We start from the raw sequence: 11,486 nt of genomic DNA, 5'->3' as shown, positions 1-11,486 counted from the left end.
CTGTGGGAGGCAGTGTCAAAGGACTTACTAAAGACCAGGCAGAAAACATGCAGAGCCTTTCCCTCATCCACTAAGGGTGTTGAATTGCCATGGAAAGAAAATCTATTTGGTTAAGCAGGGCCTGCCTTTTCTAGACCCATGCTGACTCGGCCTGAACATCTGGCTGTTCTGTTCATGTCATGTGATAATGCTCAAGATGATCCACTCCATTCCTTCTGGTGACACTGAAATCATACTGACAGGTCTGTAGTTCCCCAGATCATCCTTCAAACCCTTTTTACAGATGGGCATCACAGTGGCCAGACTGCTGTGCGCTAGGACCTCCACAGTTAACCAAGATGATGATGGAAAGTGGTTTGGGGAGCACTTCTGCCAGCTTCTTAAGTACCCCTGGGTGGATCCCACCCAGCCCCTTAGATTGTGTGTGACTAAGTGCTACAGCAGGTCACTCACCATTTCCCATATGTTATGGGGACTTCATTCTGCTCCCCATACCTGTTTTCCAGCTCAGGGGACTGGGTACCCAGAGACACAGGATCTTACCATAAAAACTGAGGCAAAGAAGTACCATTAGGTACCTCAGACATTTACTCATCTTTTGTCATCATATTTCTTCTTCCATCCAGTAAGCAATGGAGATTCTCCTTAGCCCTCCTTTTGTTGCTGATGTATTGATAGAAACATTTTTAATTTTATTAGCAGGGGCCAGATTTAAGTTCTAGATGGGTTTTGACTTTTCTAATTTTCTCCCTGAACAACCTCACAGTATACTTTTAGTCCTCCAGAACTGCCTGCCCCTTTTTCCAGAGGTCATAAACCTAGAATATTACACATTCTTTTGTGGTTAATCATTGTAAGCAGTTGCCTGGATCAGCAGTTGCATGAATCAGCAGTTTCTAGCAGAGGTATGATAGGTGTTGGTAGCAATTAAGCTGCAGTTCGCTGTCAAGCTTTATTATGTTGCAATGGAAGATTCTGATTTTCCATTTAGTATCAACAAATCTTTGTGTTGGTATGATTGTATGTGTGTAACTGCTTGAATAGCAAATGCAATTAAGAACACCTACTGGTGTACAGATTTGAAGGTAGTAATGCATTTGAATTGAGAAATCATAGATCACTAAGACTTGAAACTGTTCTGATGTAAATTTTTATTTTCTTTTTCATCAGGAGTTATTATTTCTTTATTTCATCCATATTACCTTTAAATGAAATGCCTGCAGGTTTTTTGTATCTGAAATTCCCAGGGTTATTTTCATAGCTGTTTCTAAATTACTACTTCTGCTTGTTTTTATACGATATTAAGGTTCTTAAACCAAAAAGACTTCCAAGCCCATTTGAGCATGTGACTAGTACTGATGAGTACAGTAAGTCTACTGACATGCTTAATTTAAAGCCACACATAAGTGATTTGCTTGTAAAAAGTATGTGAGCATATGGAGCTGTGTAGTCTTCCAGTTCACAATTTCAATATGAAACTGCTCTGAAAAAAGTGTGTTCCTTGTTAGCAGAGAAAAAAAGGTATAAAAATATTTCCTTTCTGCCTTGTGCCATCACAGCATGACTCCAACAGGTGGTGAGTAGCTGCGCCTTTCTCTCAAGTCTAAGTTTTGTAACTCTAAGCACTACATACCTCTTTGTATCAATACTTTTTATTTACTGGTTTTGTCTTTTTCATCTCAAAAGTCATTGTAAAGTTAGCCTTTTTAAAATAGCTGCAAAATTCAAGACAAAATTGGCCAAAGTCATAAATCAAAGATTGCCATGATTTATGATATTTTAAATTATTTTCTATAGAAAGCAGCAGTTGGAAAAAGGACAATGAATATGCAGAATTTCATGCAAAATTTTGAGTCAGATTTAAGACAGTTTTTTTCTTTTTACCAGTCTGACTGAATTTAACCTGATTTACTCAAGACCATATTAAATCTCTGTACCCAAATGCATTGCTAGGCTGAGTGAGAAGTTGTGATGGTTTTTTTTTTTGTACACTGGAGATGACAAATTCCTATGTCTCTGCTTTTTGAGAGGCATATTAGTTACTCAGTAATAAGTTTCTAGAAATGGTTGAAAAGGATCCAGGACACAGAAGGGTATAAACACTTTTTTTCACATTAGCATTGGGAAGCATTCTTTTGGCTCTGTGCCCTGTGATATCTGTGACCCTCGGGTCTGTCCCAGGCCCTCATGCCCATCCGGTAGACATGGATTTTTGCAGAGGTGCTTCCAGCTACCTAAAGACAAAGTCCTAAATTTCAACTTAGTTTATAAGGAAAGGAAAAGGAAAAGGAAAAGGAAAAGGAAAAGGAAAAGGAAAAGGAAAAGGAAAAGGAAAAGGAAAAGGAAAAGGAAAAGGAAAAGGAAAAGGAAAAGGAAAGGAAAGGAAAAGAAAAGGGAAGGAAAAGGTCTTTTGCATCAGGTACAAGAACTACTCAGTCACATCTTTCCTGTGGATCTAGCTGATCTACCTAAGCTATGGTGATTAAGGCATCTATATAAATTGATGGAAAAGGAAAATTAGTTTCTTCATAGAATTTATGAAAATATAATTTTTAGTTTTGCCCTGATGTGAATTGTTTGGAGAGGCTGCAAATATTTATGAACTTTTTTGGTGCCATGATTTACACTCAGTGAGGTTTTTTTTCTCAGTAAGTTTTTGCAATTGAATTTCTTGTTAATTTTAAGATATGCAGTTGAATTTCAACTAATTATTTTTTCTTTTGAAGTTTTTTAAAATTTACTTTTGTTTACATCAAGCAACTGCACTGCCTTTATTGTCTAAATATTTTGATGCAATTATGGCTTAATTTAAATACAGAGGAATGGTCACAACCATAAATTATTTAGAGTAATGTAAATAAGACAGATGAAGAGGAAAGTACAGGTAAAATTTCATGGCTTATTACCCACGTGTATTTTGTAAAAACTTTTTTTAAGTCTTTGTTACAACAGGAGTGAGCAACCTTTTGAGGGTTGTTCATAAAGGTTTAGAATAAATAATTTACTGACAAGATGACCTTCTTGACAAGAGCTTTCAAAAAGTATAAAAAGTATACTTATATGAAGTGAGAGAGCACAATCCAAAACAAATTCTTTAGAAAGGGACAATTTTTTTTCAGCAGTGGCTACTGGATTTCATTCAAACTGTCCCCTCTACAGCAGAGTACCATATTTTAGATTTATTCTGTAGCCAATATACAATACTGGGGGAGAGAATTTTTCTGATATCTTTCTCTCTTAACCGTTCTATGTAATGCAGGAACACGCTGGAATGAAAATACTCATTTCTCTGTGTAAAATTTTCTGCTTAATAGGTCTGGGATTACACCCCTGATCAGCAACATTTAAAGTTCCCTTGGATGTTTCTGTCTACATTTACTTATGCTGAACAGAATAGGAACTTCATTTTTAGCTTTCAGTAATGCTAAATCCTCCAATAACTCAGCTAAAAGATGATGGTAAGGTAGTTCACCATGTGAATTACTGATGTAGTACAGAGGTTAGGTTATTTAATCTAGAAGCTGTTGCTGGCAGTGAAGTTTTCACTCCAATGAAGTTACATTTTAATGAGTTTTATTGGAGGTCTGTTTTGACTGTCCAGAGAACTAAACATGATAAAATTCCTTTCACTCACTACAGACATACCAGGTAAATAAATAAGATTTGAAGATTCAGCTCAGATACTAAAGTATGTATCTTGGATACTACACTTCTAAGTTGGGAAGGTTGCTGGAATGTTATGCAGATGTGCTGAATTTGATGTGGAACACAGACTGGGCTGGGGAAGAGAACAAAATAGTATTAGAAATTACTTTGAGACCATGAGGTTAATTTATTTGTGCGTATATTTTATTCGGGTATTATCAGAGATGGAGTTTATAAACCTTTCAAATATGTAACATGATATCCAGCTGGGATCAGTTTAAGATTTGACAGTTTGAGTTTATTCCCAGTTAAGATAAACAATTACTATTATAATTTATTACTATAAATTATTAAGTACATAACTATGTAGTTACTTTTTAGTAAATACACACTGCAGCTTGCTTTCCCTCAGATGCTAAGACTCATAGAAATAAGTCCTTATCTTGTAAATATTACATGAATTTAGATAGCAGCAAAATATTATTCACTTAGAAAATGCCTATAACAATCTTTTATTTTCATACTTTCGTACATCTGTAATAAAAATAATGTGGTAATAATTTACCAGGCATTGTCTCTGATAAAAATATTTTACTCCACTCTCCAGTTTTTTCTTCTCTATCCATACTCTGCAATATGCTTTGAAATGAGCTAATCCAAACAGATATCTCAGAGGCATTTCTGTTATTACTTGCATTTAAGTTTTAATGTCAATATCAGTATCGACTTCCAAAAACTGTTTTCACTTGGAGAAATCAGTGGTACAACATGTTGCCTGCCTTAAAAACATTTATTCTTTACCAAGATGTAAAAGGTACCCCAGTAATGTATTTCTCATTCTCATCTCACTTATTATGGTGAAATGCATATTTGGAAGAAATAAAAAAGTAAGTAAAGTTTATATACAAGAGGAAAATGCAGTCTCTTTTGTGTTAGCTGCCTTTATAAAGCACTTTTGTCACATGCTCATAATTCCTTTCATAAATTCTCCTAAGTCTGCATCTTAAATTGTAGATCTCTGAGTGTTTAGCAATTTACATGTACACAGCATAGAGTGAATGCCTACAGGTGTGTTTACATCATTTCTCTCTCTCCTCTTCCCCACTGAGAAATTGAGAGTGATGCAACATATTGGAATTAAATAATCCAATCTGAGTGGTTACCTTACTTTTCCATCAGTCATACTAAAAATAGCATCTCTTGAAATGGAAGCATTGTGTATTTGTGCCAGATACTAGTTATATTCTTCTGGGCTCATGCTGAATTTAGTAGGAAAAGCTATGTGTTCTTTGTGGAAATAAGGCAGGAAAAACAGAACATGAGGATATTTTAAGAACTTTTTATATATTTTAAATTATTCTCTATGTTTCAGGCTGACTACTTATGGGGTGTAGTACAAGGTTACACTAGACCTTTATTTAGGATGATCTTTACAGGTTACTCAGGGCTTCTCAGAGAACCTCATAAAGCACAATAGCTGAAACCTCTTAGAAAGTGAAAGTTACATTTGTCAAATAGAAGGCTTCAGTCAAATAGAAGGTTTCAGCACTGATAATTTGAAACCTTGAAGAAAAGATTAACAAAATTACCTAAATACAATCATGGATCATCATCTTCCAAATGGATCTGCACTAGTGGTCTCTTTTATAGATGAAGTTTCTTGTCTTTTACCCACACGTACATGTTTTCAGTTTGGGGACATATCTTGTATTTTCTCTTGGGAGCAAAGAAAAAAAGCTACCATATTTATCTGTCTGTGAATTTTTTTCATGAAACAAACAATGCCTTCACAATTCTGTGTCTCTAAAACCAATCTAATCTTGACAAAGTGGGATTGATGAAAGCTAGGAAAATTATTTTTGGTAAAAGATGAAGCAGTGGAAAGATAGTGTATTTAACATAAAAGATGCTTTTTGTTTTTGAGACCGAAAGTCATTTTCAAATGAGAGGCAGAGTATCATAAGTTTTTCTCTGAGCAGGTCTTTGGTCTCACATGGTATATTGTGTTTTAGGGTTTTTTTGTCATGAAATTTAACATTTTTTCTTGATGCTTGCTTTGTTTGAATAAACATGCTTACTGAGCTTAATATGAGTTTGCTGTGAGGTTAGGAGGTAATACAGATTTTGAATATTCACTAGGAACAAAAGCTTACTGACCTCTGTTTAATGATCAAGAGCAATAAATTATTGTAACAGACCTTAATGATGGCTGTTAAGGGTTTTTTAATGGTAGGGATTCAATGCAAAATCATGCTTCTGGCATTCAGCAGTTGCTCTCTGTCCTGGTTTACTTTTGTGAGGTCACTCAATGTCGCTGTGGCTCCTCACTGGGACAGAGTACCCTAAGAGTAATATTCCTGACTAATCTTCTGACATTCTTACATTTCAAATATTCTCAGCGTACACAGGCACTCCTGGAATATAAAGTGAAACCCTCAAAACATGTTGACTCACCAACCTCACAAGCATGCTGCAAAATTATGCATTAGCTTACACTGATTAAAATTGGTCTCATCTCAACAAATTAAAGGGTCTGCTCTCTCATCCATATGCATGGCTAGTTCTCATTAATGCTAATAGAGACTATGTGCATACATGGATGGGAGAACACACCTCTGAGGCTAACTGCACAGTTTCAGTTTGGTTTATTTCTGCAACAGCCATAAGCTTTCAGTGTTAAGTATTTCAATAATTTAGAGAAAGATCAAAGGGGAGAAAGCTCAGTACTGTACATTTTTTTGTACCTTACTGTGGTAAATAAATAAAACAATACACCTTATCTCTGTTAGCTGGGGGACAAGTAGTTATTTTTACCTGCTACTAGCTTTTCATAGTGCCTACTAGCAAATTCAGATTTACATGCCTGCGTTTTCGGGCAGAAATAAGGAAAAAACCAAAATTATTTATGCAAAAAAGTTTCATCCTCCCAAAACACTGAAACATTGATGTATATTTGTTACAGTGGGGTTATTAAACTTTTTTGAGAGATGCCTCTGCCCAAATTAAGGTGCAATCGAAGCCATATGCTGAAGTCAAAAGTATGGATGTTATTTAACAGATATATGAGGGTGAGAGAGAGTGAGATATAAAGAAATAGAAAAAAGAGGTGGGGGCGGGGGGTGAGAAGGACAGTGACAGAGACAGATTGAGTGGAAAATATCACCACTCCGATTGATTCTCTTCTCCCAGGCTTCTGGCTGGCGAGGGTCCTGCAAAACATACAGCTCAGTGGATTAATATGGGTTGAGGCCAGGTGAGAATGTCCAGGTTCCTTCCCTGGCAGGGAGGTGGGGGGTAAGTTTGACTCTGTCTCTTGCAACAGATTGTGGATCTGCTGCATCACTTTGCATCATGCGCAATGCTCCAGTTCAAGGCCTCAGCAGCGAGTCTGAGGAGAAGTTCAGGGGGTCTTTGATGGACGGTGACACCTCCTCAGCTGCCTCTAATAGGAATGTTACATGGATTCAGGGAGGGGGCTTACAAATGAGACAATTTTTGTAAGGGAGGGTGGGTGTTCATTGCCTCTCAACAGAGGTTCTTCCACATATCCAAAAACTCTCTCCCCATACTCCTAGCCCCCAGAGCCAGCCAGAGCTGGTATCTTTCTTGATACATTCATCTCCCTCATCCTTATGTATTCCTCCCTAAATCTGAGCTGAATGCACTATAGTGTCACTTTTATCTTATCTCAAACTCGATTGGGCAGTTTAGCTCACAGTCAAAAGTTCCAGTCCAGAGGCATATTCAGGGAGAAAGTGGGCTCTGGTGGCCACACCTTCTTTAGACAGTTTTACCATAATGGGCAAACATGTCATTCATAACAGTGTTTAAGCCATTAACGGTAATTAAAATCTCTCACAGTATTAAATCTCTTAATGCCATCTTCAAAATTTTACAAACCATAAATACCATTTACTGTATTTGGTCATGTTCTTGTGCTTCATGCAGCATATCATCTGTAACGAAGAATTCCCATGATTTAGTCCTTTTAGTCCTTTCATATTCTGTTAAGTGTTCTCAGAACTTATTTTGTCAAGGCATTTTAAATGTTTGAATAATACTGTAAAAATAGTGTTGTGCTAATGCTATCAGACAGTAGGAGATTAATTAGCATTCTTTACACTGGGATAGAAGAAGTGCACATTAAAAGGTCTGGTCCCTCAAGGGAGTTTGTTCTCTGCACACAAGGGCTTTAAAAAAAGCCCAACTGTGAGGAGCTGGTTTGGATCTTCAATTGTAAGGATTGCCAAGTAAAGATTAATTGATTCATGATTACTAAAATACAGCAGTTACAGAGTTTTGGCAATGCTTATATCTTTAACTGCTTTCATAAAGCTCAAGATCTATTCTGGGCTGTAAATTCCTTGATGCAATATTGCAAAAAAATGCCAAATGCATCTCTTTTCTTTGCAATTCGAACGGACTTTGTATGTTCTACTGACTATCTAAGCCTAGGATTGTAGTGGAAAAGTAAGTCACTGGATATGATGGAGGATTGCAAAACTGACTGTTTTAGATAATTGTCAGGGCTGAGGTAAACACAGGAACAGAACCACACTGCTTAGTGATATATAATGTAAAAGGTATTTATAAGTAGAATTGGACCACTGTGCAAGGATGTCCTCCATGAAAGGCTGTTGTTATTGCTGTTTGTTGCTTTCTAGTGCAGCTGACTGGTGTAAGTAACCAATGTTTTCATTGGTGACATCACCATTTCCTTTTACTTTCTCCATGGCTGTAGCCATCTGGGCATTGATACTGTGGTTACTATCACCTCCTGGATTCCTGGAGGTGATAGTAACCTAGGAATCAATTTCCTTCCAAAATGTTATACCTGGGCAGAAATTTGTTATGAGTCTATCTTCTTTATTTCGTTTATGTGTGTGCCTAAACATCAGAGCAGGCCAGATGTAGCCCAGAGCTTTGAGAGATGCCTCTCCATAGAAGCTGTTTGTCCTTGGTTTGATTTTATAGCACATACCAGAGTCATGTAGCAATTCAAGCTCAGAACTAGGCAAATTCAGTCAAGGTCTCAGTCATTTTAGTGGTGTTGTGGTGGTTTAACACCAGGTGGAAATTAAATTACAAATAAGCCACTCACCTTCCCCTTGCCCCTTCCAGTAGGAGAGGGACAAAGGCAGAGACTGTGGGCTGAGATAACAAGTTACTGAAAAGAACAAGCAATGGAATAAGAAACACACAGTGATGGCAGCAATGGCATTAACAAAGGTATACAAAAAGAGAAGGTGCTTTTCCAACAAAAAAAACCATATAAACTTAGTTCTGTCTGCCTGCTGGGACAAATACAAGATGTTGGCTGTTCCTGTGCTGCCGGCTGGGCCTGTCCCGAAGCCCAAGGCAATGGAAAACAGCGATGGCCAAACCCCTGCAAACTGTACCGTCTGTGTCATGCCTTGCCCCTGCTCTGCTGCACTGGGGCCGTGCCTCCACACCATGCTGGCTCTACTGGGCTCAGCCTCACTGGGCGCTTTCCAGCTCCACATCCCACAGCCGTGTCTTGGAGGAATGGGAGGGGATGGGTAGTGGTAGCAAAGGATGAGTCTGCAGGGCTGATGCTGACAACCTTCCCACTGGAGAGAGGAAAGCAAAATGGCAGAATTTCCAGGGTGTGCTCACCTCTACTTCCCCCCTCTCTTCAACCAGGGCAGGTGCTTTCAGATAGGTTTTACCCCTTAGCAAAAGGTTTTACTCTTTGAAAATTATCATTCTTTGTGAACTTGGTCGGGACTTGCTGATGAGGGAGGGAGGCTTTCATGTGTTTCTGATCATTAAGATGCACAATGAAGAGTTCTTCACTTGCCTTAGTCCAGCTTGTAACTTGAAACAATATAATTTGTTACACACCAGAGTAATACAGACAATTTTGAAAGACTTGGGATTTCGAGTTCTTAATTGTGAAGAACAGAGTTTGGGTTTTTTTGTTATACGTTAATCTACAAAGGCATCTACTCCTATGAATTAACAGAAGCAATAATGTGTTTGAGAAGTAAAGGCTTTGAAGCAGAGTTCGGTTCTGTAGAGTGGTTCATGGTCACTGATGGAGGTCACTCTTGATCTTAATAATTTTAAAAACTGAAATTAAAACCCTTGTGCAGTAGGAGGTGTGCAGATTTGAAATATAGTAAATAATTGCTTCCATAGTACGTGATACAGAAATAAAACAGTTACTTTTCTATAGAAGTTTAGAATGTGTTTTTTCCAGAAAAAGACAGAGAAAAATCCATTACTTTGATGGAATATGAATACTATGTTGGAGAGTGTCTTAGTTAGGAAAAAAAAAAAGAGTAAAATTGCAGGTTTTGTAATGAATGTTTCCTGCAAATATGTCAGACCTAGCTGCAGCTTAGACCAGAGATCTCTGAAGCAATTCAGGTTTATCAAGAACTAGAATGACACAGAGAAAGTGACAGAGTCTGTTTTACAAGGTCAGCCAGTCCCTGGCTTTTGCGGCAGAGGAAGGAGGTTACCAAAGTAATTAAGGCATAAAACTTAAAACCAAGATTAATTACTTAAGATGAAGAAGAGACACTAAGTACTTCCATTTGCTTTGTGGATGTGTTCTGTGGTGCTGAATTCCCATGTGTGGGACACACCATCTTCTGTCTCAGGGACATATCAGGAGCGTTTCCTCTGATTTAACTTGCCTGATGGCTGTCAACATATTCTCTCACTTCCTATATCTAGTCTGGTTTTAGGTTGATCCACCTCTTTGCTGTTGTATTCCTGAAGGTTGCTTCTAGCCAGCCTCTGCAGATTTCCAGTTATGATTACAAAAAGAGTATGGTAGAGCTAGTTTGGTCTGGGAAATACAGGATAGAAGAGAATTAAAGCTGAGTTAGGGTGTAAAACCACATTAAGTCCCTTTCTGATGCCAAAAAAACCCCAAACCAAGGAAAAATCCTAAATAAAAACAAACCAAAATGAGCATAATGTTTTATTTTTCCTTCTCATTATACAGTCTTTTCCTCATATTCTAATTCTCTTCTCAAACATTTGTCTGTATATTGTGGAAACCTGTCTTCCAGGAATTTATATCAGGCAAAACTGTGGACGTGCTGTAGATTCTAGAGAAATGAATTCCTATCCAATAATTCATATAATTTGGTAAAACTACTGCACTTAATCTTATCTCTTACAACAAATATGCGTTCTTCATTAATTGACCAAAATGAATTAGTGGCAGAAATGTAGCTTTTGCAATTTTTCTTTAATAAGGAGAAAACAAGGACAAACAAAAACAGAATGAGAGTAGCTCATGTGGGAGATTGTAAATTGATTTTCTTTTGAGATAGAACATAAGGATTCTATTTCTGTTCAGTGCTGGCTTATTTGAGTATTTGTGCTGGTTCAAGAACCTGCTGCTAACAAGATGAGTTGCAGAATGTTTTGTAGTCATTCTTGTGCATCCATAGTAATGTGAGATTTCATTGAAGAATATGAAGACTATTCAAGAATACAAGATTTGTGGTTGGTTTTGTTAAAATGAAGATGGATATATAGATCAAAGTAAAGACTTGTGACTGAAAAATTTGCTTATATTTTCAATGAGAGAAAGACCTTTGAAAGTCAGGAGAGAGGGTTTTCAGTTTGGGGTTTTTTAAACTTTTTTCCCCTGGATTATATTGCATGTAATGGTTTAGGTTAAATGGAAATTTTATCATGTCCTAATCTTACTCTAATGCTCTAATTAACATTTTGTAATTCAATTCATAATTTCCTTCTGGTCACATAGAAGAAGATAAGCATCTGTCTTCTTACAAGAAGTACAAAAAATACATTCATACAAACTACTTTTGTGGAATTAGATAATTTTGTTATAA

This window comes from Fringilla coelebs (assembly GCF_963513975.1).
Source record: "Fringilla coelebs genome assembly, chromosome: 1".
Classification (NCBI taxonomy): Eukaryota; Metazoa; Chordata; class Aves; order Passeriformes; family Fringillidae; genus Fringilla; species Fringilla coelebs.
Note: the sequence above shows the minus strand (reverse complement) of the source record.